Here is a 27191-nt window from a genome sequence, read left to right on the forward strand (position 1 = left end):
AAAGGTGTAGTCGGTGTGGCAAACCCTTCTATTGGAGTTTGTGCCCCTTTTCAGGATTATACTGGAGACAAATCAGACAAGTCTGAACTATCTTTTTAGCTGTGCCGGCAATTTCTGGATGATCCACACTTGCTTAAGAAGCTTTGCTATTGAGGATGCTCCAACATGTGCTGGCCCATGTGCTATGTGAATCATAGGGTGTATATAGGCTGTGGGCAATCTCCATTTGTTCATGTCTTTATTTCTCCAACACCCCTCATCATCCAATGTTCCCTCCTTAGACCATAGGTCCAATTCTTCAGCAGAGACAGATCACTGCATATCTAGCACTTCTTGCCTGACATCATGCCAATGTTCAGCCTGGGACTTCACCACATACATAGATGTAGCTGTGTGATCTGCGAAGGCATTGCCCTGTCCTATTTTATCAGTCACTTTCTTATGTGCACTGCACTTAACAATCGCTATTTTCTTAGGATATGTCAAAGCCGTAAGGAGATTATGCGCTAATTCTCCATGTAGTATGTGTGTTCCATGTGATGTAAGAAAGCCTCTTTCCTTCCAGAGTAGCCCAAAATCGTGAGCCACTCCAAAGGCATATCGGCTATCGGTGTAGATGTTAACAGACAAGTCAGTGCTAAGTTCACACGCCATCATTTATGCTATCAACTCAACTGCCTGAGCAGACTTCTGTGGGATGCGAGCTCTCTCAACTACCATCGGAAGTGTTATAATTGCATATGCAGCTGATGTCGTGCCATCTGGTAGTTTCAAACAAGACTCATCAACCCACAATTCCCCATCAACACTTGAAAGGGGCATATCTTGCAGGTCAACACAACCCTTTTTCTGTTCCTCAATTAGGAATATACAGTCATGAGACTCCTGTGACTGGGACTGAGTAGCTGGGAATGGCAATAGAGTAGCCAGATTAAGAGTCGAACATCTTTTCAAGGTGGGGCCAAAAGTGTCAATTCATATACTGTCAAGCGAGCACTAGATAAATGCTGCATTTTGGTTTGGTTCAAAAGGGCATCAACTGCATGGGGCACTAACACAAGCAGTGTATGTGACAAAACTATTCCCTCACTCTGACGTATGGACACATCTGCCGCTGCCACAGAGCGAAAACACCCAGGCAACGCACAAGCGACTGGATCAAGGACAGCTGAAAAATATGCACATGGACGCTGTTTATCACTGTGTGTCTGTACTAAAACCGAGAGAGCACAACCATCCCTTTTGTGTACATAGAGTGTGAAGGCCTTAGTGTAATCTGGAGTGCCTAATACTGGTGCAGAACATAAAGATTGTCGCAACTGTTTTAAAGCATTCTGGCATTCAGTAGTCCATGGGAGGGGCATTGGAGTATCTGTAGTCAAAAGGGCCATCAAAGGTTTAACAATAGGTGAAAAGCTAGGGATCCACTGCCTACAGAAAGAAGTATGGCCAATCAACGCACGAACCACCTTTTGAGTACGGGGCACAGATGTGTCTAAAAGAGTTTGAATGCGGTCTGGTGTGAGTGCATGTCCCTCTTTAGACAGGAGGTGACATAAATAGGTAACCTGCTGTCTACAATATTGTAATTTCTTCCTAGAAACCTTGTGATGGTGAGATGCAAGAAAGGAAAGAAATGACAGTGTTCCTTCTTCACACTGTTCAGGGGTATCTGCGGCCAACAAGATGTAATCGACATATTGTATGAGAGCCACCCCTTTTGGCACAGGGAAAGAATCAAGCTGTCTTTTCAATGCTTGGCTGTAAATACAAGGACTCTCTGTATACCCCTGTGGAACTCTCCAAAATCTAAATGATAGATTATTCAAAGTGAAGCCGAACAAATAACGGGTGTCAGGATGAATAGGTATTGAGAAGAAAGCGTTCTTCAAGTCGATCACACTGAATGTAGTGGCAGTCGGGGGAACCATAGTAAGAAGTGTTGTGATGTCAGAGACCTACTGGATATTGGGGCACTACAATCTTATTAACCTCTCACAAGTCAATGATAAACCTGTATATTTTAGTATCAGTGTCTTTTTTCAAAATGGGAAGGATATTGTAAGGGATTTCTTCTACAACTCCTACTGCAATCAAATCTTGAACAATACGTATTAGTGCCTCTGTACCTTCTAGAAATATTTTATATTGAGGGAGTTGTGGTAATGAAGCACCTTCCTTTACTTGAATGTGAACAGGTGAGATAACCATTTGTCCCACATCAGTATCTGGCGTAGCCCACAAGGTACCAGGTAGTGAGGCATGGGTGCCTTTTCTGCATCTTTTCTCTCTATTTCTGTCCAAATATCTCCAAAAGTTGTCCTATCATCTACTTTCTGAATCAATCTCCACATATCATGGGGTTAAATTAGGCATGGGCGGAAAATCCGTTCCGCTCGCGGATTTTGCGGATTTTCGGGAAATCCGCAATCCGCGAGATTTGCGAATTTCCTGCAAAATCCGCAAATCCGCGAGCAGCGGATTTTGCTCGCACTGCTCGCACTGTTTGCGTGAGTTCGCGCCCCGCGAATAAGTGCGAAATTGCAGAAATACGATCTAAGCAAAACTGAAAGTAACTACTTACCAGGTTCAAAAGTTCAGGCACATCATTAGTAGCCATTTCCTGTAGTGCTTCCTGAGGGGCCCCTCCAGAGTTCAGTTGCCAGTTGAAACTTATTATGTGACCCTGCTCTGAACCTCAGAATAGTTACACATATGCCACAAAGGTCATGAATTACAGCTAAGGGAGACAAGCAGGAGCCAGGCTGGAAGTTAAAATCCATTAATCAGCCCCTAATTCATTATTGTCAGTTGGGGCAGGGCAGGTGTTGTAACTAATTTTGCAACAATGAAAGCACTTAGCAAGTGCAAAAGATCACTAATCAGGGCGCACTAAGGAAGCAGGTGCCAGCTAAAAAAATATTCTGTGACACATTAATCAGCCCCAAATTAATTCAGGTCACTTGAGGCAGGGAAGGTGTGCTTTGCTTTGCCGAAAATAATGTACACTGGACAACCAGAGGGTGTGGTGATGAAACAGAGGGTGGCATGGGTGGGCCAGAGGGTGGCATGAGTAGTCAGAGAGTGGCAGTGGTGACAGAGAGTGGCAGTGATGAAGAAGAGTGTCCCAAACAGGTTGGACACGTAGAAACAACAAGTTCGCAAAACTTGCGACCCGACAGGTAAGTTCGCAAATTGCGAAATTGTAAAAACCCCTCGCGAACTGGCAGAAACACGGGCGAACACAAAAAAAAAAAAAATCCGCAAATTCGCGGGAATTCGCGGATTTTGCGGATTGCGAATCCGCAAATCCGCAAAATTCGCGAACGCGAGATCCGCAAAATTCGCTCATGCTTAGGTTAAATAAGCCCAAAAAACATGTCAATATCAGGCAAAGTCATAGTGCAAGAACTAATAGCTCCTTCAACTTCTTCATAAAAAGCAGACAGATTTTTTTGCAGGTAAGGCAAAGCAGCTTTAAGTGCCATGACATCCGCTCTACTCCAAGGAGTATAAACCCAATTGTAAACATAATCCCCTCGCATCTGCTAAATCTTTATTATCACTTGTTCCCGTATCCCTAGGGGGTACATATAAAGGCGCAGCTTCACGCATTGGTTTCCCATGAACTACAGTATCCTTATCTGTCCCTGGAACTTCCTCCTGTGGCACGTGGGTCTGAGCTGTTTGTTTTTCTCCTCTCGCAAACGGAATGCATACGTTCATAGTTTAACCACACGTCTAATTAAATCTGCCACCTGGGACGGGAAAAAAGAATGTCACTTAATTGTTTATGATCAGTTTTATATCAACAGGCTCTAAATCTGTGGAATGTTTCCTAAAATTTGCAATTACTTCTCCAGTAAACGACTCTGTAAAATATAACTGCTCTGACTCCGGCCATTGCTGAACATCTGCTATAATGTCTGGAGTGAGGTGTCACCACGAGCTGCCTTACGAGCAGCAGATATGAGAGTGGCCCCATGGTCAGCGGTCAAAAAGGAGCGAGTATGTCATTTAGGGTCTAACTCTGTCCATGTCTGACCTAGGGAAGATTTGTCATCATCAGAATCATCTTCGGGGGCAGAGGGAAAGGTATATATTGGTGGAGATTGATCTAACAAAATTGAATTGTCCCTCGGTTTATTATGTAGAGGATAGAGAGGGCGCCGGACACGGAACTGGCCATTTACCTGTGGACGGCGCTCCCTATCCTCTCTCTCTTTCATTTCTTTATTTTTCATTTCTTGCGCTTTCTGATAGATGTTTTTGCGCTGTTCTTTGTCTGCTAAAGCTTGCTCTTTCCTCACTCTCTCATGCGCTTCTTTCACCCACATTCCTACACAGTCAAATATATCTGGTCTACCTTTGCGCTTAAACAATCATTGTTCAACATACTGAATTTTTCTAAGATCAAATGGCCCATTTATTGGCCATTGCAAATCAGGATCCTTTCTAGTATATTTATTCCATAGTGCACTATACATTATGGAAGAAATACCATTTTGAATGTACATATGCCTATTTGGTGTTCTATCAGGGGGAGCCGGCTGATTTCGTTCTAACAGAAGACAATCAATAACACACAGCAACTTTACTTCAACTGAGAAACAGCTGCGCTCAGGTGTGCCTCAGGGCTCAATTTTGAGTCCCACACTCTTTAACATTTATATGGTGCCCCTGCTAGATCTAATATAATCTTTTGATATTGAGACTGTATCTTACGCTGATGATACACATCTCATCCTTACCCTGGATAAAGAAACCACAGCAGCTGAAGAAAATTTCCAACAATGTCTCTTGGTGGTCTTCAAATGGATGAAGACCAACCACCTTAAATGTAACAGCCAAAAGACGGAGATTTTGCTGCTGGGAAAATGTTAATCTTTTCACCCAAAATGTGGTGGCCAACCGATGCAGCCCCACCCCCTAATACTGTGGATATTGCAAAAAAACTAGGACTACGATTTGATGCCGCTCTCTCTTTTTATCAGCAGGGCCTGTCGGTAGCAGGAACCTGTTTTGATTGGATAAAACTCAGAAACTCAGAAAAAATTCATTCTTTGATCTCCTGCCAGGCAAAGCTCGAAAGTCCGTTGCAGTAGCAATGATCTTATCATGACGTGATTACTGTATAGTCTCTTTGCAGGTATAAAAAAAGAGTACTCTAAAAAAGCTGCAGACTGTACAAAACGCAGATGCCCGAATGGTATTCAATTTACCAAAGGGGGCCTCTGTCTCTGAGGCTCTTCATATCCTCCATTGACTACCCATACAGAATTCTCTTTAAAATCCTTGTGATAACTTTCAGAGCTGTAAAACAAAGTGGTCCCAAATACCTGAGGGCCAGATTTAAGGCCTATGTACCTGCTTGTAACTTAAGATCCTCTAAGGAAAATCTATTAGCACCCCCCCTCCCCCATTTTCGTCTGAAGTCCAGAGGATGAAATTCCATGGCTGTACTAGGGACAAAAGCCTGGAATTGTCTACCTACCCAATTGCGACTTATTCAGACGGAGGCCATCTTTAAGGAAAAATGTAAAACTTGTATCTTCACAGTTCCAGACAGTCTGGCCCTGTCCTTCATCTGATTACAGTGACACTAGAGACCACACCCCCCTTGACCCCCACTCTCAGCACCAAGATGCTCCATTGGAGTGATAGCCAGTGCTTTATAAATGACCTCATTCATTTATTCAAATCCATACTGGTACTTCCAATAAAGCAACACATCCTTTGAAGCGTGTTTGAAACAGACATGTCAGTAGTATTATAGTATATATATTATAACAAAGTAGTACTTAACACCAATATTGTACCATTCAAGAATTCAAAGATTAGAGAAAAATCTCCACATTGCCTGCCTATATAAAGTGCAATTTATATATTAACCCAAACCAAACCAGAATCTTGGCCAAGTAAATCCAAACAAAAAGTGTCGCATGTAGCGACCTTACCAAGCCTCCAACTCCAAGCTCTGAATCGACCAAACGGTCACTGTAAAAAGAATTCCAAAAGGGATCTCAGTCGGAGACGGGCACCACCTGGAGGGTCGATTCTGGAAAATCGGAAAAGCACTTCGGCCTGCAAAGACAAGGGCCTCCTCATGCAGTGTACATCCTTAGCGAGAAACCAAACCTCCATCAAGCCTACTCCGTCGGGCATCTGAGTCGCCGATGAGCCCCACTTTGGGCTCCAATTTGTGGGGGTGAGCCTTTTCAGGGGCTCACCTGGTGCAGAGGTTCGCTCTTTTGCGCACTGGTCCTTTAGATTGACAAAGTAGAGATTGGCACGGAAGCTGTAATATCAAGAAAATAGTTTATTAGGACTCATGAGTGGAACTACATCGATACAGAACCCTCAGACAATGTTTGAGGCAGCACATGGAGTACAGAAACCATGGGCCATATATACTGTAGTAAGTGCAGTGTAAGCATGGAGGTTCAAAAAGAGGCAGTACAAGTGTACACACAAATAGACTTTTACATGCAAGGATACATCAGAATTACTTAGTCAACAGAATGGTAGGAGTTAAAGAACTGCTGACATCAGTAAAAATAGCCTGACAGTTACATCTGCAACAGGTGCCTTACAGCTACTAAGGTCTCTCTGAGCATGCGCAGTGCTCAGGCTCAGTGCTGCAGGAGCTTAATATAGATGATGACTCAGGCGTAGTAGAGAAGCAGGCAACAGTGAACTAAAATGGATGCCAAAAACAAAATGGCTTCAGCTCATGCTAACAGTAATCTCTGCCAAGTTTCCTCATACCCTCTGGCAGTTGTACGTGCTCAGCCTGCACCTACAATGCACTGCACTACTAGAGTCCCCTGAGGGCACAAAACACCAGCTTCCAACACACATGGTCCACTGGTGTACATCACTTGCATTCACCCCCACCCAGGTGCTAATAACACGCCCAATATGCCCCAAGAATGTACCTTTTCTTGATGTTCCAGAGGTTCAGAGTGCAGACCCATCTCTGGAAGGCCAGGCTAAGCCACATGTATGTAGAGTAAAGCAAGGCAGTGCTTTGCACTGCTTTGCCTTAATCCGTAACTACGAGGTCAGTCATATGCACTCAGTGTGGCTTAGCATTACATCATGGATTTGATTGAGAGGCATGCACCACCCGAGGATAATTAAAAGTGAGGTGCTGACAACACAGGCCTCTTGTAACTAATGTACCATGTTTTTTGCTTGGTATTGTGGGACTTGTAGTTCTGGTGACTCATGTTGTATATACAACTACAAGTGGCAGTTTACAGAGGTGACCGTGGACAGGTGCAGCACATCACACATGGAAGGGAGAAACATGACAGAGCTGGAGTGAGCTGTGCAACATGTAACTGAGCAGTGTGACATTCATGTGATTGTCCTAAATAATATTTACCTGGACATTTTTCTATACATTAATATCAATAAGGATAGCTCATAAAATGAGAGGCAGAGTCCGTGGTGTCCGAGTTCAAAAGGGCTTTATTGCAATGGCTCGAGCCAGGGGAGAATCGGGTTCCATCACCACTAAGGTTCAGGAAGGGATATCTAACGTTTTATTAACATCACACATTATATATAGTAAAACCACATAATTGCAATGAATACAGTAGGTGGAACACTCCAGGCGGAGCAAGTGAAAAGAGAGAGATAAGAACACATGGGCGTGAAAGAAGGCGTGTAATAGGCGTACACGTGGGTGTTCACTCGATGAGTCATATGAGTGTCACAGGTGGGTGGATGCATAGAGAGGTCTGCAGGGTCAGCAGAAACCTTTACCCTACATGTGCACGTAACTGGCCATGACGTGAAAATGACGTATAACTGGGGAGAGCTGGGGATTGACTTTAGCACTAGTAGAGGAGTCTGGAGTCTGAGAAGTCAGAGCAACCTGTACCTTTGGTATATCTGATATCTTGTGTTTGGAGGATGTATTGTCTGAAGTAAAGGTCTCTCGAACAGAGGCCGTTCATCATTAAATGCTAGTGTGTGCATATATTTCTACGTGCATTGCGCAGGGGCCATGGGCCTACTATGGCAACGGGTTCAGTAAATCACTTATATGGAGACAGGAAGGCTAGGCCCTATGCTCTGCAGGCGGAAAAATGTTTACCTATTTCACTAGACTGGAATGTGTTTTTGCGGAGGCAGAGCAGATAACTGTAGGCAAAATACCATCTTGGCAGGCAGGCAGGAAGGGCACCTCTCGACTGGAGCAGGGAGTGAGGGAGAGATCAGGGATGCATACCTAAACTGCAGTTTTCAGAGACAGAAGAGGCTCGGGCCTGAATTCAGGGCCTGGCTCGACTGGGCCATGAAAACGTGTGCTACGCGATATTTAAAACGTGTACCATGTAAATGCATTGGCAACGTAGGCCTCAGTGCAGAATTAACGTGTCATTCATGGAAAGCCTAATAACTGACATGCTAACATTAGATGGAAACGCAGGGGCATTATCATGACAGGCACGGGAAGGGAATTACACGATAACATGGACATACATGGGGCATAGGTATGTGGATAGGGTGCGAGGGGGGGACACACTGACTATATGAAATTCCATTTTCCTCATTCCCTCCTTGTCCCCTACTGCGCCCTTTAGGATATATCTATTTTCATGAGACCATCTATTTGTTCATATAACATCATTTGCTCGTCCCTTTTCATTCGGGCACGGGAACGTGAACGTGGACGGGGAATACAAGCAGTGGCACACAAGCCGCAAATCGCTGGGCCACATTGCAGACAGAGACAGCAACTGAATAATACGAGCAGTATCATTCCTAGGAATTACAGCACTTTCCAACCCCAGGCTGATATCACACTCCAGAGCCAACCGGACCAAGTCCAGGTGCCTGGATTCTGGTGCATCTGGTGAGCTATCTTATGGAGTCTTGTTATTGCTGCATACACTGATGGTGCGTTATTAGGAATAAACACACAACAACTGGAGCCGATCACTCTACAAGCTCCGCCCCTATCGGCCAGAATGACGTCAAGAACAAGGCGGTTCTGAAGAACAACAAGTCTCATAGCAGACTGCTCTTCTGTTAAGTTTCCTAAGGCAGAAGTAGTCACATTCACTACTGCTTCCAAAGTTCTGGTTAATCTACGTATTAATTTACTATTTTGCACAGGACCTATGAAAAAAAAGAATCCTTTATTGAAATCTGTATATTGCTCCAATGTTGTCTCAGTCTGATCGACAATCGGGGACTCGATCTCCCTCTTTTGTCTTACATGTACAAGTTGGGAATCTCGATGGTAATCAGATGGGGCTAGAAAAACAGGTGGCAGTAAGAACGCAATATAACACGTTCCACCCCAGTCCAAGGGCAGACGTACATAAGCTGTCTGACCACAAATAAAATAGGAATGGCGGGAAGCTTTGAAAGTAGACTTTCCTTTATCACTGAATTCGACCACAGTATTACAGTCACTGTGTCCTAGGTACACTGAACCATTTTTCCTAACGCATAATTCACCTTTCACTGGTAAGACTGTTATAAACGGTAAATCTGTGTTGGTCTCGGACTGGACATTCAGAATCATGAGGTTGAGGGAAAAATTTCCTAATTCGTACACTTCATTTTCTAGATCGGTCCCTTTCCTTTGGGGAAGACCGTCTTCGTCTGGGAAACATGCCTTATTCATAACGGTATTCAGGTCTCCCCATATCCAATCGCCCTGGGAAACTGTGGACTTACTGTCTATTGATGACATTAAAGCAAACCATGCTCCGCACGAACCATTGTGTGAGAACGGATAAGGAAAGAGAGGCAGAGCTCCCTTCATTTTCTGGTAGGGTGGGAGTCGGCCACATACCCAGCAATTTGTTACATTGCTAGTCTGGTGGGAATGGTGTAACATACGAATAAAAGTGTTGTTGCGCAGTGCTAGTCGATAGGATAGTTCGTGAGGTGGCAGTTCACTGAATGTGTGCTCTACAGTGTCATTAAAAGAAGAATGTATATGTGAACCAAGAGGAGGAAAGAAAACATGTAGCGTCAGGCTTATACATATAATTGATATACTTAGAAAAAACATAATGATCAAGGTAACTATGCATCGACTGCGTAAGGATTTGCAGTATTTGTCTTTCATATCTTTCTGTCTATCTCTCTGACTGTTTGGGTCTACGATCTTTTTCATATCAGGAACCTGTCTAACCGCTTCACCCGAGGGGGACTTAAACAATTAAACGCTGTCTGACTTACTAGATCGTAACTTCTGTCTATACTCCTGTTGCAGAGTTTTTTCTAGCAAAGGGAGTTTAATGTCAGGATCGGAACAGTTCTCAAATTTCTTCACGGAACAGTCCTCAGATTTTTTTATCGCGCCGAGTCCATGGAATCTTTTGACGTGGTGGGCATGGATCCAGCCCTTACGTCCTTCGACTTTGATAGCCGTCCTCGTAGTCAGTAGTACAAGCTTCGGCGACTTCCAACGGGGCTCCAGAGGGCTTGACCGGTCGAAATTTCTCACCAGGACTAGGTCTCCAGGGACAATGACGTGGTCCTTAACCTGGGTGTTGTCTGGAAAAGCGGCGGCAACCTGTGAACGACAAGAGAGTAGTGCAGACATCAAGGAAGCCAGGTAATCTGTGAGCATATTACTGTCAACATCGGTGATCTTGCGCGGCATAGGCGTACCCCACATATTCGGTGGTCTACCAAAGACCACTTCGTACGGGGATAGTCCGGTTCTGGAATGGGCTACCATACGCATGTAAAAGAGGGCAACTGGCAAGGCTACCATCCAATCTATGCCTTTTTCTGCACAGACCTTCGCTAGCCGTGTTTTCAGAGTCTGATTGTGTCGCTCTACGAGGCCTGCTGCCTCGGGGTGTCGTACGCAATGGAATTTCCACTGATATCCTAACAGGAGAGATACTTGTTTCATGAGTTCAGAAGAGAATGGCTGTCCATTATCTGAGTACAAGACACGGGGCAAGCCGTATCGCGGAAAGAATTCACGAACCAACTGCTTGGCAGTGGTTACAGCAGTGTAATCTGGGACTGGGTACGCTTCTGTCCATCTAGATAGGGCACATACAACTACAAGGACATACTTGAATCCTCGACATCTGTCCATCTGAATATAATCCATCTGGAGGACTTCAAAAGGGTGGTCAGGAGGATGAAATCCACCTTGTTCCACGGGAATGCCTTTGCCTGGATTGAACTGACAACAGATCAGGCAGGTACGCACTTTCTGTTTCGCTGCTGCACGTAAATGCTTGTTGAACCAGATGTTCTGTATACTGTCTAACATGGCTTTTTCTCCTAAGTGTGCTGGACTATGTGCTGTATTAATGATAGCTTGAACCATGGAGTCGGGGAGAAACCATGTGCCTTTGCCTTTTGTCATCCATCCTTGATCTGTCTGGACCCCTCCTTGTTCAGTCCATTTCTTGATTTCGTCTGAAGTGGCATGTGTCTGTATGTCGAGTACATCTTGTGAGGGATCCCTGACTGTCATGCAATTTGTCAGTGATGGTACTTCAGTCTTTGTCGTGTCATCTGGAATGTCCGTTTGAGTCTGAGCTGTAAGTTTGGCTGTTCGATCTGCCAGGTCGTTACCCTGGGAAATAGTATCTGTGACCTTAGTATGTGCCTTGCATTTCATGATTGCTATTGCTGTGGGCAAGTGTATTGCATCTAACAGAGCTTGTAAGAGGGGACCGTGCTGTATTTTGGCACCGTGGGAGGTCAGAAAACCTCTCTCTTGCAAGAGGACTCCAAAGTCGTGTACGACTCCGAAGGCATACTGTGAATCTGTGTATATGTTTACTTTCAGGTTCTTGGCCCGTATACAGGCTTGGGTCAGAGCGATGAGCTCTGCTGCTTGGGCTGACAGGGTGTCAATACGATGTGTCTCTATGACTTCAGTATCAGTGGTCACTGCATATGCGGCCACTAACTCTCCTGTGCTTGTTCTCATACATGAACCATCCACATAAAGTGTCAGGTCTGGATCGGGCAATGCAATGTCTGTCAAGTCTTGTCTTGGCTTCGTCACTGTGTTAATCACTTCCACACAGTCATGTGGTGCAGGGTCTGATGTACTTGTACTTGAGGCCAAAAGTGTAGCTGGGTTAAGGATGTTACAACGTCTGATCTCTATGTGTGGCTGGAACAATGTCAGTTCATACCCTGTCAGTCTTGCTATAGTCAGGTGCTGTGTCTGTGTCCGATTCAAGAGAACTTCCACTGAGTGTGGAACATGTACTGTCAGGGGATGTCCTAACACTATGGAATCGCTTTGTCTGATTGCTAGGGCTGTTGCTGCAACTGATTTTAGGCACGCAGGCAGAGCCTGGGCCACTGGATCCAATGTACTAGAAAAGTAAGCACAAGGCTTGTGTTTTCCTGCCTGGTCTTGTGTGAGTACAGATAATGCTGTGCCATCGCGTTCAGTAACAAAAAGTGTAAAAGGTTTGTTGTAACATGGTGTCGCTAAAACTGGTGCTTGACATAGAGCTTTCTTCAGTTCACCAAAAGCAAGTGTATGTTCCTGAGTCCAGGGGAGGACAGTCGAAGTCGCTGCCTCCTGTGTTGTCAACTGTATGAGTGGTTTGGCTAGAAATGCATACTGGGGAATCCATTGTCTGCAGTAAGAAGTGAGGCCAATGAAGGCCCGTACTTCCTTTTGTGTCTTGGGCTGTGGAAGATGTGCAATTAACTGAATGCGGTCAGGTGTCAGCTGTCTACCCCTCTTGGACAGCAAGTGACCTAGGTATACAACTTGCTGGACACAGAATTGTAGCTTTGAAGGGGACACCTTGTGCCCCTTTTCTGCCAGGAAGTATAAGACTGTCAGCGATGCACGTTCACAGTCTCGTTCTGTCTGTGCTGTGATCAAAAGATCATCAACGTATTGGAGCAGTGCAGTGTCAGTAGGCATGTGAATACTGTCTAGTTGTCGTTTTAGCGCTTGACTGTAGATACTAGGGCTTTCTGTGAACCCTTGAGGAGCTCTTGCAAATTTGAAGCTTCGGCCATTTAAACAGAATCCGAAAAGGTATTGGCATTCCGGATGGATTGGTACACTAAAGAAGGCGTTCTTGAGATCAATTACAGTAAAGAACGCTGCTTTGGAATCAATGGCAGTCAATAGGGAAGAAATGTCTGGGACCACTGGGTACTGGGGTATTATGCATTTGTTTAACTCTCGGAGATCAATCACTAATCTGTAAACCGGTGGTGCATTTGGGTCAGTTCGTTTGAGAATCGGAATGATAGGGGAATTGCATATATTGGAGTCGGTTTCTACAACCACTCCTTGGGCAATGAGTTCGTCAACAATTTTCAGTAAGGCTACTACAGCATCAGGGGGTAACTTGTATTGTCGGATTCGTGGTAGTACGACACCTCGCTTGAGTGTGACACGGTATGGTGAAATGTGCATGTAACCTACATCAGTCGGACCTTTCGCCCATAAGTGCTGTGGTACATTCTGAAGTCTGGGATCAAAATCTCTTAACACATAATGTCCTTTAAAATCACGTAAAAACAATCTCACTCCTTCCGGAGAACAACAAATCACTGCTCCTAGTTCTTTCAATGTTTTTATACCAAGCAAGTTTTCTGGACATGATTTCGTAAGCAACAAGTCTGTAGTACGAGACAATGGACCAACTCCTAGGGAAACTGGCTTTGACACTTCGTTAACAATAGGCTTTCCTGAAAATCCCAGGGAAATATTCTGTGAGCCTGAGAGGGGTGCCCCTGGAACCTCGTCGTGACTGATGGTAGTTCTGCTCGCCCCTGTATCAATCAGAAATTTTCTGTCCTTTCCTAATACATGACTATGCACATAGGGACCCTCTTGATCTACAGGAACCTCAATAAGGGGCAAGCCAACCTCCCTCTCTAGGCTGTTTCATGAGTACTGTTGATAATCAGGGTAATCTGACTGTGCATACTGGTACATTTGTTGTGTGACATGCTGTGTGGCAGCAATGGGTTGGGGTAAGGCTACTGTCTGTTGCACGTTCTGTGGGGTTTGCGTGTTCTGCGGAACGTGTTCCTGTCTAGGAGGACGCGGTCTTTCTTTCGTCTTGCCTGTAGCTATATTATGTTTCAGGACAGTACATTCATTTATATAGTGACCTGGCTGTTTACAATAGTTGCAATTCCCTTTAACAGGTGCCGTGCCCTTTCTCTGACTATCGGCTGGAACTGATTGAGCTACTAGTACTTTCATTTTCGTGTCTTTCATGCGTCTCTTTTCGTGTTCTTGTTCTTCTCTAATTCTGTTCTGGTGGTACTGTAACATTTGTAACATTTGGGAAGGACTATTTGCTTGCCAGGTACTTTCAACCTTCAGTACTCTATTCTTGATCTGGGGTGAGGAATTTTCTACCAATTTGGTCACAAAAAGATGTGGATACGATTCACTACTCGTCTTCAGGCCACTATTAATAAGAAAACATTTCTCAAATCTAGAATAAAAATCACTAGTGTCTTCATCTTGTTTCTGTTTGCATGCTGAAATGGCATCCCAATCTTCCTTTTTAGTAGTCAATAATCTTGGCAAGACCTGTATCAAAAGCTCGGGTAATTCTTTAGCTTTTTCCGAAAGACCAATACCTGGGGCTCTTTTTTTATCTTCGTCTTCTAATTCTGCCCAATTAATCTTTTTCTCTCCCACCTCCCATTCTTTCTCTTTGAGTTTTTCATAAATGCCTGCTGGTAACAGTACTTTCAACATTTTAATAATATCGGCGTATGTATACTCCCCCATACGGAGCATGTCTTTTAATTCACGGTGAAACCCTGCTGGGTCTTTATCATGACAGGGCAGTAATTTTTTCATTTCCAATAATTCCATTTTTGTTAAGGGTGTATAAACAAATACTCGTTGAAGTGCACCCGCGTCAGTCCTAACGGGATGAACCTCTCGTAAAGGATTCTGTCTATCTATGTAAAAGGTTTTTCTTTCTCGGTGTGGAACAGGGACAAAATGCGGAGTCAGGAAAGTCATGTACTTATGTCGTTGTTCTAGTATGACTTTAATTAATTCGGTACCTAGACCTCTCCATCTTGCTAGGAGTAAATCTTCCAATAATTTATACAAGGGCCCTGGATCAGAATGCTGACTTTCATACAGTGTAATGAGGTGTTGAACCATGTACATACCAGCTAAACGCTGTTCTTCCGGAGAAAGACTTAAAAATGTTTGCGCTACTATGTCATCCTTATATATGTTAGAATTTCCAGCCCATTGAACTGCTGACCGGGCTAGTTCTTGTTCATGCATAGTACTAAGTTTACTACTGCCTACTCGTTTTTTCAATGCTTGGTCAGTAGCTTGGAATATGTGTTCGAGAGAATACTGTTCTGGTATTGGAGAGAGAGAACGTTTATTGTAATCTAGACGTATGGGTCTGTCAAACGGTCTTGCCCTACCTACGTAATGTATTTTACTTGGGTTCTCAGCTACTAAATCATCGTCCTCTGAGACTTCATCGTCTTCTTTCTCAGCTTCTTTCTCGGCTTGTTCTTTCTCGTGTATATCAAGAATTTCTTTACAAATTTTCCTGTACATGCTTTCTACACTACTCGGTTTATCATGTTTACCCATAGCTATATTGTCACTCCAATTCATCATACCTTTAGTTACTTCTTTGTCTGGCTGGTCTCGTTCCCTGATCAAACAATTAATCAAAAACTGTAAGAGCATACGTTGAAGCTCCACTTTTCTATGTGCCATGGCCTCGTGAATACTGTCTGGTCCCTCCCCCGTTCTAATGAAGTGGTAGATTTTGTCTAAGTGTTCTTTCATGTCTGGTAAAATAAGCAAATAATCTGCAACACGTCTTAAACGTATTGAGTATATAAGCATTGAACCTTCTCCTGGTATGGGATCATATATACAATCGGTAAGGTACTGTCTAAGGGATTGGTATGAAGCTGCTTTAGGCGTGTGTTGTAGTGCTAACTCTCGTAGTGATGATCGTTTTAACGGAGGTGGGGTGGAGGGACCCCCTCCCGCTGCTCCTAGACTGGAATCGCCTTGGCTTGAATCAGGTTTTACTGCCAACGCTGTCGCTGGTAATGCGGGTTGAACTTGTGTTATGGGTGCTGTGTGAAAAGGATTCGTAGGGACTGTGGCAGGAGGAACAGTAGGAGGAGTAGTTAAGTTGACAGGAACGACAGGGTTTGGAGGAGGTACATTTACATTTACATATGCTGGAGCAGCGTCATCTAAATAGGAGGAAAAGAAAATGTCCGCTGCAGTCTGTTTATGACTACGGAGTTTAGTCGGGATCAGTGGAGGTAAGTTACTGGATTCTTCCGGGGTCACTTTAGGTAGACCCTCGGCGAGGAGGGGATACATACATGCCTTTAATAAGGGCATTTCTTTGTCTGTCTAATTGTTCTGCTTTAACCCGTTCACCTTCTTCTAGTAGTTCTTTTTCCTTGGCTTTTTCTGATGCTTCTCTACTTCTTTCTGCTTTCTGGATTTCTTTCTCTGTTCTCCTATGCGCTTCTTTACGCCACAATTCTATGGCATCTTTCTGGGATTGTCTGGCTTTTCTTTTCCACAGTGCTTCCTCTACTCTCATGATGCAATCAGCATCCCATGTCCCTGAGACAGGCCATCTATATTTCTCTTCCAGATCCTTGGTATAATCTACCCATAAATCTAAGTACAGTATGGCATCTAAGCCATGCTTGTGGTACATAAAGTGTCCAGGAGTGTCCCTTGGCGGGACGAGAACTGCCTCTTCGAGTATCCCTTTCCTAGTCCCTATCTGACGTAATTTCGAAAACAGTGGCATGTTTAAACTAGTTTGAACGAAAACACAATAAGCACAATAATAGACTGCAAACAATCATTCACACCACGACATTGAAACGTTGAGAACAGATACTACCTAGTACATAGGATAACACAATTCTGAAATAATCGGAAATACAGTACTATACTGGATACACTGCTAGAACAGTACAGTCATACCGGTCTCATAAAGAAACACGTCATACCGCATCCACCTAAATGGACACGTCTTTACCGGATCTGTGTACCCAGACCCGTCTTGACCGGGCTCAAATAAATGAACCCGTCTATATGCGTTCCCAACAACGGTACTCACCGGGAAGCAAAACTGAAGGCCTCGGAAACTCGATACTGGACTGGACTGCTACGGCTTCTTGTACTGTCACTGCTGCTTCTGCTGCGCATGCGCCTCGGAACAGGTGGGCCTCGGGATACCTCGGACCTTGCTCTCTCGGTTCGGGCTATGGTCGGGATGGTCCGCAATCCTCACCGCCTCGTGTGGATGCCTCGTCGCAGTCTCCGTCTCCTCCTTGGGCCTGAGGGAGTTAGCAGGAAAACCCGCGGATGTGCACAGAAATGGGTCCGTCACGGCTGTAGAAGGGGTCAGGGGGCTGCGCTTACATCGCCGGCACGTGGGGAAGGGGACTAGTCCCTATTCGGGCGCCAGAATGTCGTAAATAATATTTACCTGGACATTTTTCTATACATTAATATCAATAAGGATAGCTCATAAAATGAGAGGCAGAGTCCGTGGTGTCCGAGTTCAAAAGGGCTTTATTGCAATGGCTCGAGCCAGGGGAGAATCGGGTTCCATCACCACTAAGGTTCAGGAAGGGATATCTAACGTTTTATTAACATCACACATTATATATAGTAAAACCACATAATTGCAATGAATACAGTAGGCGGAACACTCCAGGCGGAGCAAGTGAAAAGAGAGAGATAAGAACACATGGGCGTGAAAGAAGGCGTGTAATAGGCGTACACGTGGGTGTTCACTCGTTGAGTCATATGAGTGTCACAGGTGGGTGGATGCATAGAGAGGTCTGCAGGGTCAGCAGAAACCTTTACCCTACATGTGCGCGTAACTGGCCATGACGTGAAAATGACATATAACTGGGGAGAGCTGGGGATTGACTTTAGCACTAGTAGAGGAGTCTGGAGTCTGAGAAGTCAGAGCGACCTGTACCTTTGGTATATCTGATATCTTGTGTTTGGAGGATGTATTGTCTGAAGTAAAGGTCTCTCGAACAGAGGCCGTTCATCATTAAATGCTAGTGTGTGCATATATTTCTACGTGCATTGCGCAGGGGCCATGGGCCTACTATGGCAACGGGTTCAGTAAATCACTTATATGGAGACAGGAAGGCTAGGCCCTATGCTCTGCAGGCGTAAAAATGTTTACCTATTTCACTAGACTGGAATGTGTTTTTGCGGAGGCAGAGCAGATAACTGTAGGCAAAATACCGTCTTGGCAGGCAGGCAGGAAGGGCACCTCTCGACTGGAGCAGGGAGTGAGGGAGAGGTCAGGGATGCATACCTAAACTGCAGTTTTCAGAGACAGAAGAGGCTCGGGCCTGAATTCAGGGCCTGGCTCGACTGGGCCATGAAAACTTGTGCTACGCGATATTTAAAACGTGTACCATGTAAATGCATTGGCAACGTAGGCCTCAGTGCAGAATTAACGTGTCAATCATGGAAAGCCTAATAACTGACATGCTAACATTAGACGGAAACGCAGGGGCATTATCATGACAGGCAAGGGAAGGGAATTACACGATAACATGGACATACATGGGGCATAGGTATGTGGATAGGGTGCGAGGGGGGGACACACTGACTATATAAAATTCAATTTTCCTCATTCCCTCCTTGTCCCCTACTGCGCCCTTTAGGATATATCTATTTTCATGAGACCATCTATTTGTTCATATAACATCATTTGCTCGTCCCTTTTCATTCGGGCACGGGAACGTGAACGTGGACGGGGAATACAAGCAGTGGCACACAAGCCGCAAATCGCTGGGCCACATTGCAGACAGAGACAGCAACTGAATAATACGAGCAGTATCATTCCTAGGAATGACAGCACTTTCCAACCCCAGGCTGATATCACACTCCAGAGCCAACCGGACCAAGTCCAGGTGCCTGGATTCTGGTGCATCTGGTGAGCTACCTTATGGAGTCTTGTTATTGCTGCATACACTGATGGTGCGTTATTAGGAATAAACACACAACAACTGGAGCCGATCACTCTACAAGCTCCGCCCCTATCGGCCAGAATGACGTCAAGAACAAGGCGGTTCTGAAGAACAACAAGTCTCATAGCAGACTGCTCTTCTGTTAAGTTTCCTAAGGCAGAAGTAGTCTCATTCACTACTGCTTCCAAAGTTCTGGTTAATCTACGTATTAATTTACTATTTTGCACAGGACCTATGAAAAAAAATGAATCCTTTATTGAAATCTGTATATTGCTCCAATGTTGTCTCAGTCTGATCGACAATCGGGGACTCGATCTCCCTCTTTTGTCTTACATGTACAAAACGTAGCAGCCCGAATGGTATTCAATTTACCAAAGGGGGCCTCTGTCTCTTCATATCCTCCATTGACTACCCATACAGAATTCTCTTTAAAATCCTTGTGATAACTTTCAGAGCTGTAAAACAAAGTGGTCCCAAATACCTGAGGGCCAGATTTAAGGCCTATGTACCTGCTTGTAACTTAAGATCCTCTAAGGAAAATCTATTAGCACCCCCCCCCTCCCCCATTTTCGTCTGAAGTCCAGAGGATGAAATTCCATGGCTGTACTAGGGACAAAAGCCTGGAATTGTCTACCTACCCAATTGCGACTTATTCAGACGGAGGCCATCTTTAAGGAAAAATGTAAAACTTGTATCTTCACAGTTCCAGACAGTCTGGCCCTGTCCTTCATCTGATTACAGTGACACTAGAGACCACACCCCCCTTGACCCCCACTCTCAGCACCAAGATGCTCCATTGGAGTGATAGCCAGTGCTTTATAAATGACCTCATTCATTTATTCAAATCCATACTGGTACTTCCAATAAAGCAACACATCCTTCGAAGCGTGTTTGAAACAGACATGTCAGTAGTATTATAGTATATATATTATAACAAAGTAGTACTTAACACCAATATTGTACCATTCAAGAATTCAAAGATTAGAGAAAAATATCCACATTGCCTGCCTATATAAATTGCAATTTATATATTAACCCAAACCAAACCAGAATCTTGGCCAAGTAAATCCAAACAAAAAGTGTCGCATGTAGCGACCTTACCAAGCCTCCAACTCCAAGCTCTGAATCGACCAAACGGTCACTGTAAGAAGAATGCCAAAAGGGATCTCAGTCGGAGACGGGCACCACCTGGAGGGTCGATTCTGGAAAATCGGAAAAGCACTTCGGCCTGCAAAGACAAGGGCCTCCTCATGCAGTGTACATCCTTAGCGAGATACCAAACCTCCATCAAGCCTACTCCGTCGGGCATCTGAGTCGCCGATGAGCCCCACTTTGGGCTCCAATTTGTGGGGGTGAGCCTTTTCAGGGGCTCACCTGGTGCAGAGGTTCGCTCTTTTGCGCACTGGTCCTTTAGATTGACAAAGTAGAGATTGGCACGGAAGCTGTAATATCAAGAAAATAGTTTATTAGGACTCATGAGTGGAACTACATCGATACAGAACCCTCAGACAATGTTTGAGGCAGCACATGGAGTACAGAAACCATGGGCCATATATACTGTAGTAAGTGCAGTGTAAGCATGGCGGTTCAAAAAGAGGCAGTACAAGTGTACACACAAATAGACTTTTACATGCAAGGATACATCAGAATTACTTAGTCAACAGAATGGTAGGAGTTAAAGAACTGCTGACATCAGTAAAAATAGCCTGACAGTTACATCTGCAACAGGTGCCTTACAGCTACTAAGGTCTCTCTGAGCATGTGCAGTGCTCAGGCTCAGTGCTGCAGGAGCTTAATATAGATGATGACTCAGGCGTAGTAGAGAAGCAGGCAACAGTGAACTAAAATGGATGCCAAAAACAAAATGGCTTCAGCTCATGCTACCAGTAATCTCTGCCAAGTTTCCTCATACCCTCTGGCAGTTGTACGTGCTCAGCCTGCACCTACAATGCACTGCACTACTAGAGTCCCCTGAGGGCACAACACACCAGCTTAAGTTCCAACACACATGGTCCTCTGGTGTACATCACTTGCATTCACCCCCACCCAGGTGCTAATAACACGCCCAATATGCCCCAAGAATCTACCTTTTCTTGATGTTCCAGAGGTTCAGAGTGCAGACCCATCTCTGGAAGGCCAGGCTAAGCCACATGTATGTAGAGTAAAGCAAGGCAGTGCTTTGCACTGCTTTGCCTTAATCCGTAACTACGAGGTCAGTCATATGCACTCAGCGTGGCTTAGCATTACATCATGGATTTGATTGAGAGGCATGCACCACCCGAGGATAATTAAAAGTGAGGTGCTGACAACACAGGCCTCTTGTAACTAATGTACCATGTTTTTTGCTTGGTATTGTGGGACTTGTAGTTCTGGTGACTCATGTTGTATATACAACTACAAGTGGCAGTTTACAGAGGTGACCGTGGACTGGTGCAGCACATCACACATGGAAGGGAGAAACATGACAGAGCTGGAGTGAGCTGTGCAACATGTAACTGAGCAGTGTGACATTCATGTGATGCTTACCAGTTCATGACCCACATACCCGTCCTTTGCACAGCACACGGGACAGAGGAGCATTGCTACTTGGCTATCTGCACTGCATGACGTCCTTTTTGCCCATATTGCCCCTTGTTGCAACTTACCCTGTAGGTCTTGTTGTTCCTCATGTGCTGCCCTGTATTGTCCTGGAACGTCTGCCACAAACTCCTCTGGGATGATAGCTGTCACCCGCTTCTCCATGGCATCCAGCTCCTCCTGTGGCCCTGGGCTTCTCTCTCCAGTCTGCATGGCTGCCTTCAGGTTGCTGCCCAATTTCTCCTTCGTCCTGCACTTTATGTTGTGCCAGCGTTTCTTCAAGCCAGTTACTGTCCTGGTTACATGTCCCATGCTGTTGAACTTAGCCAATATCGACTGCCAAATGGCTTCTTTCTTTGCTAATGGCAATTATGAGATGGCAAAGAGCTGATGTTGTCTGTCACCTATGTGACCAGGATCTCATTCTCCTCCTCACTGAAGTTACACTTCCTCTTCCCCTGGGAGTCTATCTGGATATCCTGGCTGGTGCTAGGGTTGTTGAAAATTGACACTAAGGTGGTTTGGGTCGAGTTAAGTGATGCAAATCTGCTTTACAGCACTTTTGCTGCAGTGTCATTTTTCTTTCACTTAGCCTACAGCTTACTCCTTGGAACCCCATTCTGTAAATATGGCGCATCCATGGCTTAAAAAAATTAAGCAAGCAGGGGCGTGGCCAAGATGGCGGTGTGAGCGGATGTGCTTCTTGGAGCTCCTGCCGCCGGCCATTTTCATAGCACTTCTACAGCGCCTCATCCCCCGTAACCGGGCCCCACCGGAGAGCGTTCGCCGCCAGGAGGGGTCTGAGCACGGTGATACGAGCAGCGCGACGTTTGGGGCTCCCGGAGCCAAGGTGGGAGATCCACCGCGAGAGAGGCCGGGCTTGGCCCAGTAGAGCGGAACCGCGGGGCGTGGCCGAAAGTGTCCGGCTTGGGGGCCCCTCGGGCGGCAGCCTACTGCGCGAGAGCCGGTGAGCGGAAGGTGGGTCCGGCCCGCGCGCTATCGGCGCAAGGCCCCTGGAGTGGCACTGCCCAGGGGCTACTGCGGACCCACGTGAGCTCTGTTGCGGCGGAGGCAACCGAGGCTGGGATCAGCGGAGGAAGGCGGCGGAGCGGCCTTGTGCAGTGGGCCCGCCCGCTGGGCGCAGATGCCGGAGCGCTGACCCCGGAGTTCCCTGAGCCGAGGTGAGGAGCAGTGTGCGGAGAGCAATCGCGGGGAGAGGCTGGGACGGCTTGCCAACCTGCATGACCACGGGGCCCGGAGGGTCGTAGAGGCAGCGTGGTGTGTCGCGGAGGAGCTGAGCAGGGGAGCCCGGTTCTTGCTGGCGGGGCCGATGCGGCCTGTGGCGCTTTGAGTTGATGGCCGCCATTTTGAGCAGCGCACTGAACACATTGGCGAGCACGGACTACCCCTTGTGTGGCTCCCTGGGGAATCGTGTTTAGCCCCAGCACAGCGAGTAGAGTTTGGCGGTAATGCGCTCCGTGGGCAACTAGAGGCCCGTACCAGGACTGGTGCCTGGAGCAACAGGCAGGGACCGGTGGCGAGTGACTCAGAGAAGCCACAAGGGTCTCGCGAAGAGGGCGGAGACGAGGGGGCGCCTTCTTACCACCTGGGTGGGGATGGTGGAGTTCCCTGCAGGCCTCTCGTTGAGATCCTCTGAATAATTCGCGGTCCCTACGAAAGGGGGGCCTGAGCCCCCTACAAACTCGCTGCCCGAGTCTAAACTGCCACGCAGCACTGGTGGAGTCCAGGCCACAAGGGTCCTGGGGGACATGTCCTCTGGGAGAAATCGGAAAGACAGTACTATCAAAGACCTATTCACCCCTAGCACGACGGGGAAACGGACAGATCCCACCATGTCAGGCCAACGGGCTGGTGCGGAGAAGAAGGCCGCGGGCTCCCCTCCCTCGGGAAGGGCAGACGTCGAGGAGCCCATCACAAAGACCTTTCTAGAATCCCTCTTTACTGGCCTGCGAGAGGACATCCACGCTTTGAAGAGGGAGTTACAGGAGGAGATACGGGAAGTCCGCCATGACACTGATGCCATAGGAGAAAGGGTGGCTGATCTGGAGACCAAAGGTGACGGGCGTGACGTCAAAATAGAGGCACTGCAGCAGGAAATCATCCGTATACACGATCAACAGGGGGACCTTCAATCTCATGTCGAGGATTTGGAGAACCGTTCCCGGTGGCACAACATCAGGATTCGGGGGGTGAAGCAGTCTCCCGACACAGATGACCTTTTCCACTTCACCCAAGGCCTCTTTAACCATATCTTGGGCCGACCAGCGGATTCCGCACTCCGGCAGGACAGGGCGCATCGGACGGGCCCACCTAGAGCTACTTCGGCCCAACCAGCAGATATCCTGATCTGTGTGCAGGACTTCCGTACAAAGGAAGAGATCCTTAGCAAAGCCCACCAGATGGGAACTATCTCTTTTGGAGCCAACTCGCCAACTTTATATCAGGACCTCGCGGCCATCCCCCTAGAGACACGACGGTCCTTCAGGCCGATTACAGCGGAACTGAGACGACGCAACATTACATATAGCTGGGGTCATCCCTTTCGCCTGGTGTTCAGGCTGGACAATAAGGTTTGCCAGTTGCGGTCTTTCAGGGACGCATGCAGTCTTCTAGGCCTTGAGGAGCCGACGGAAGAAGAAGGTCCGCCCGGACGGGGGCAACTGGCGCGGATTCCTCTGGGCAGTGGCAACAGCAACCACGAAGGCACATGCCGAAACGGCCGGCCGCGATGGAGATCAAGGAGGGTCAGCGGGCAGCGGTAGAGACTGCAGCGATGGAGCTGGTGAACCCCGACAGTGGGTGACCACCGATGCAGCAGCTCAGAGGCTCTGAAGAGAAAGGAGGGGTTGGGGCTAGTCGGGCCGGCGGCGGGGGTGGAAGTAATGGATTCGGACACATTCCCCCGATAGTGACCTTAACTATACATCTACGACTGTGGATGATGGGCAAGACTGTTTTTGGTATCCTTCAAGTTGGAGAAAGGGGGGGGTTGGTGGGCTGGTTGACCAAGGGAGGGGGGGGTTGATTGTGTTGCTTGGTTGTCTAGTTGAGGGGGGGGTCTCTGGGTTGGTTTGCAGGGGTTGGGGGTGGGTTGGTGAAGGGTGTTGGGGTGGGATTGAGGTCCATGGTCGGAGAGAGGTGTGGTGTGGCTGACTTCCCGAAAGGCGGGCTGGTGGAGGAGTGAGGAGGCTCTGGGACCCCCGGGTGGGACAGCCCGGGCACGATTTCATGGCAATTTAGCAGTCTCACTCCCATAGATGGTTCTGAATGACGTGGTTATTCTCACTTTGAACGTGAGAGGACTGAACAACCCAGTAAAGCGCAAAGCGGTCCTATTACTCCTAGAGCAGTCCCGGGCGGACATCTGCCTCTTACAGGAAACACACCTTTTAGCCAGGGACTGCCACCGTCTCCAGTCTAGTAAGTTCCCCCTTCATTTATTTTCTTCAGGCCCGGATAAAAAGGTGGGAGTGGCAATTCTGGTGGCGCGCAAGTTCAAGGGCAAAATACTGGTTAAAATTGCTGAAATCAAGGGTCGACTGCTGGTCTACAAGTTCACAATAGGGGACTTGAACTACACGATTGGCTCGATCTATGGGCCTAATGAGGGCTAAGAAAAGTTTTTGCATACAGCGCGCACTGCCGCTACTGACACAATGGACCGCCACCTTTTGCTGGGAGGGGACCTGAACCTAGTCCTTGACAACTCACTAGATCGGTCCTGTCAGCGCACTAGCCAGGTGGGAGCCCTGTCTGCAGCGGGCCTGGCCCGACTGAGGGAACTGGGGTTAGTAGATTCATAGCGCGAGCTCCACCCAGGGGAGAATGACTACACACACTTTTCAGCTGCACATAAAACATATGCGCGGCTAGATTACCTGTTTGTCTCTACTGCTGCGCAGTCACTTATCACCAGTGCCGAAATTGGTACGGCGTCCCTCTCGGACCACGTGCCGGTCACTGTCACTCTAGCCGGCCCGGCGGCGCCGCGCTCTAGTAGGGTATGGCGCCTTTGGGAGTCATTGCTACACAAGAGAGAGGCAGTCTGCAGAATTCAGGGAGCAATAAAGGACTACCTGTCCCACAACAGTAACAATGACACCCCACTAGCTACACAGTGGGCGGCGCTAAAAGCGGTCTTAAGGGGTGAATTTATTTCGATCTCGGCAGCGGAGAATGTAGAGCGTCAAGTTAAGAGGGATGGGTTCACCCGGAAGACCAGGGAATTAGAGCAAATTCATAGGAGGACGGGAGCCCCAAGAATATGGCGCCAACTGAAAACTGCTCGTCAGCAGCTGGCGGCACTGGATCTGGACAGGGAGGAATTTGCAGCTTTAAGACTCAAACAAGCATATTACACTGGGGGGGACAGATGCGGGCGTCTTCTGGCACATAAGTTGCGCGCAATTACTCAGAAACGGGAGGTTAGGGAACTGAGGGGGAAGGATGGAATACATGTTACTGGGGATCGGGCAATAGCAGGGGCCTTCAGTGATTTTTACGCCGAACTATATGAGGCTGCCCCACCCGACCCAGAGGCGGAAACAGATTTTTTGGCGTCGATCCCACTGCCGGTTCTGACTCAAGAGCAAACTGACTGCCTAGAGAATGACATCCGCCCAGAAGTGGTTATTTCGGCTATTTCCCGACTCAAACTGGGCAAAGCACCTGGTCCGGATGGATTTCCAGCGTGCTTCTATAAAACCTTCTGTGCTCAGCTGGCTCCGCTGCTTGCCAGACTCTTTACCTCGTTCGCGGAGGAGGGGGTGATCACTGGGGACCTACTCGAGGCCTCCATCGCGGTCATACACAAGCCGGGCAAAGATCAAACAGACTGTGGTGCATATAGGCCCATCTCCCTCTTAAACGTAGACCTCAAACTCTATACGGGGATCCTCGCCTCTAGACTGGGCCCATGCATGGGTGGATTGATTGATCCAGACCAGTCGGGATTCATTCCGGAGCGACAGACCTCCGATAACACTAAAAGGGCCCTTCATCTTATAGAGAAAGCCTCCCGCACACAGGGTAAATATATTATGCTGGCCATCGACGCCGAGAAGGCATTTGATAGAGTGCACTGGCCCTACCTGGAGAAGGTGTTAGTGAAGGCGGACATAGGACCCACGTTCGAACCAGAGTAATGAACTGCTATAAATTTCCTTCTGCTACGGTCCGGGTTAATGGTTATTCCTCACCGCAGTTCAAGATCGAAAGTGGCACCAGGCAGGGATGCCCGTTATCTCCCCTACTACTTGTCCTCTATATGGAGCCGCTGGCACAGTTAATCCGAATGGACCCGGAGGTAAAGGGGATTAAGTTCGGAGGGGATGTTCACACCATAAGCCTATACGCCGATGATGTCTTGTTATCCCTTGCCGACCCCCGGAGCTCTCTTCCTGCCTGCCTGGACGATCTTACCAGGTTTGGCCGTGTATCAAGCTTTAAAGTTAACATGACGAAGTCAGTGGTCTTGGACTTGTCCCTAGAACCGAGCACGCGCGCCGAACTGCAGGACACGTTTTCTCTGCAGTGGGCAACGGACGCGGTCCCATACCTCGGTATACAACTTGCCCCCTCGCTACAGACCACAGTGGATGTTAATTACT

This window comes from Lissotriton vulgaris, chromosome 6 (genome assembly GCF_964263255.1).
Source record: "Lissotriton vulgaris chromosome 6, aLisVul1.2, whole genome shotgun sequence".
NCBI lineage: Eukaryota > Metazoa > Chordata > Amphibia > Caudata > Salamandridae > Lissotriton > Lissotriton vulgaris.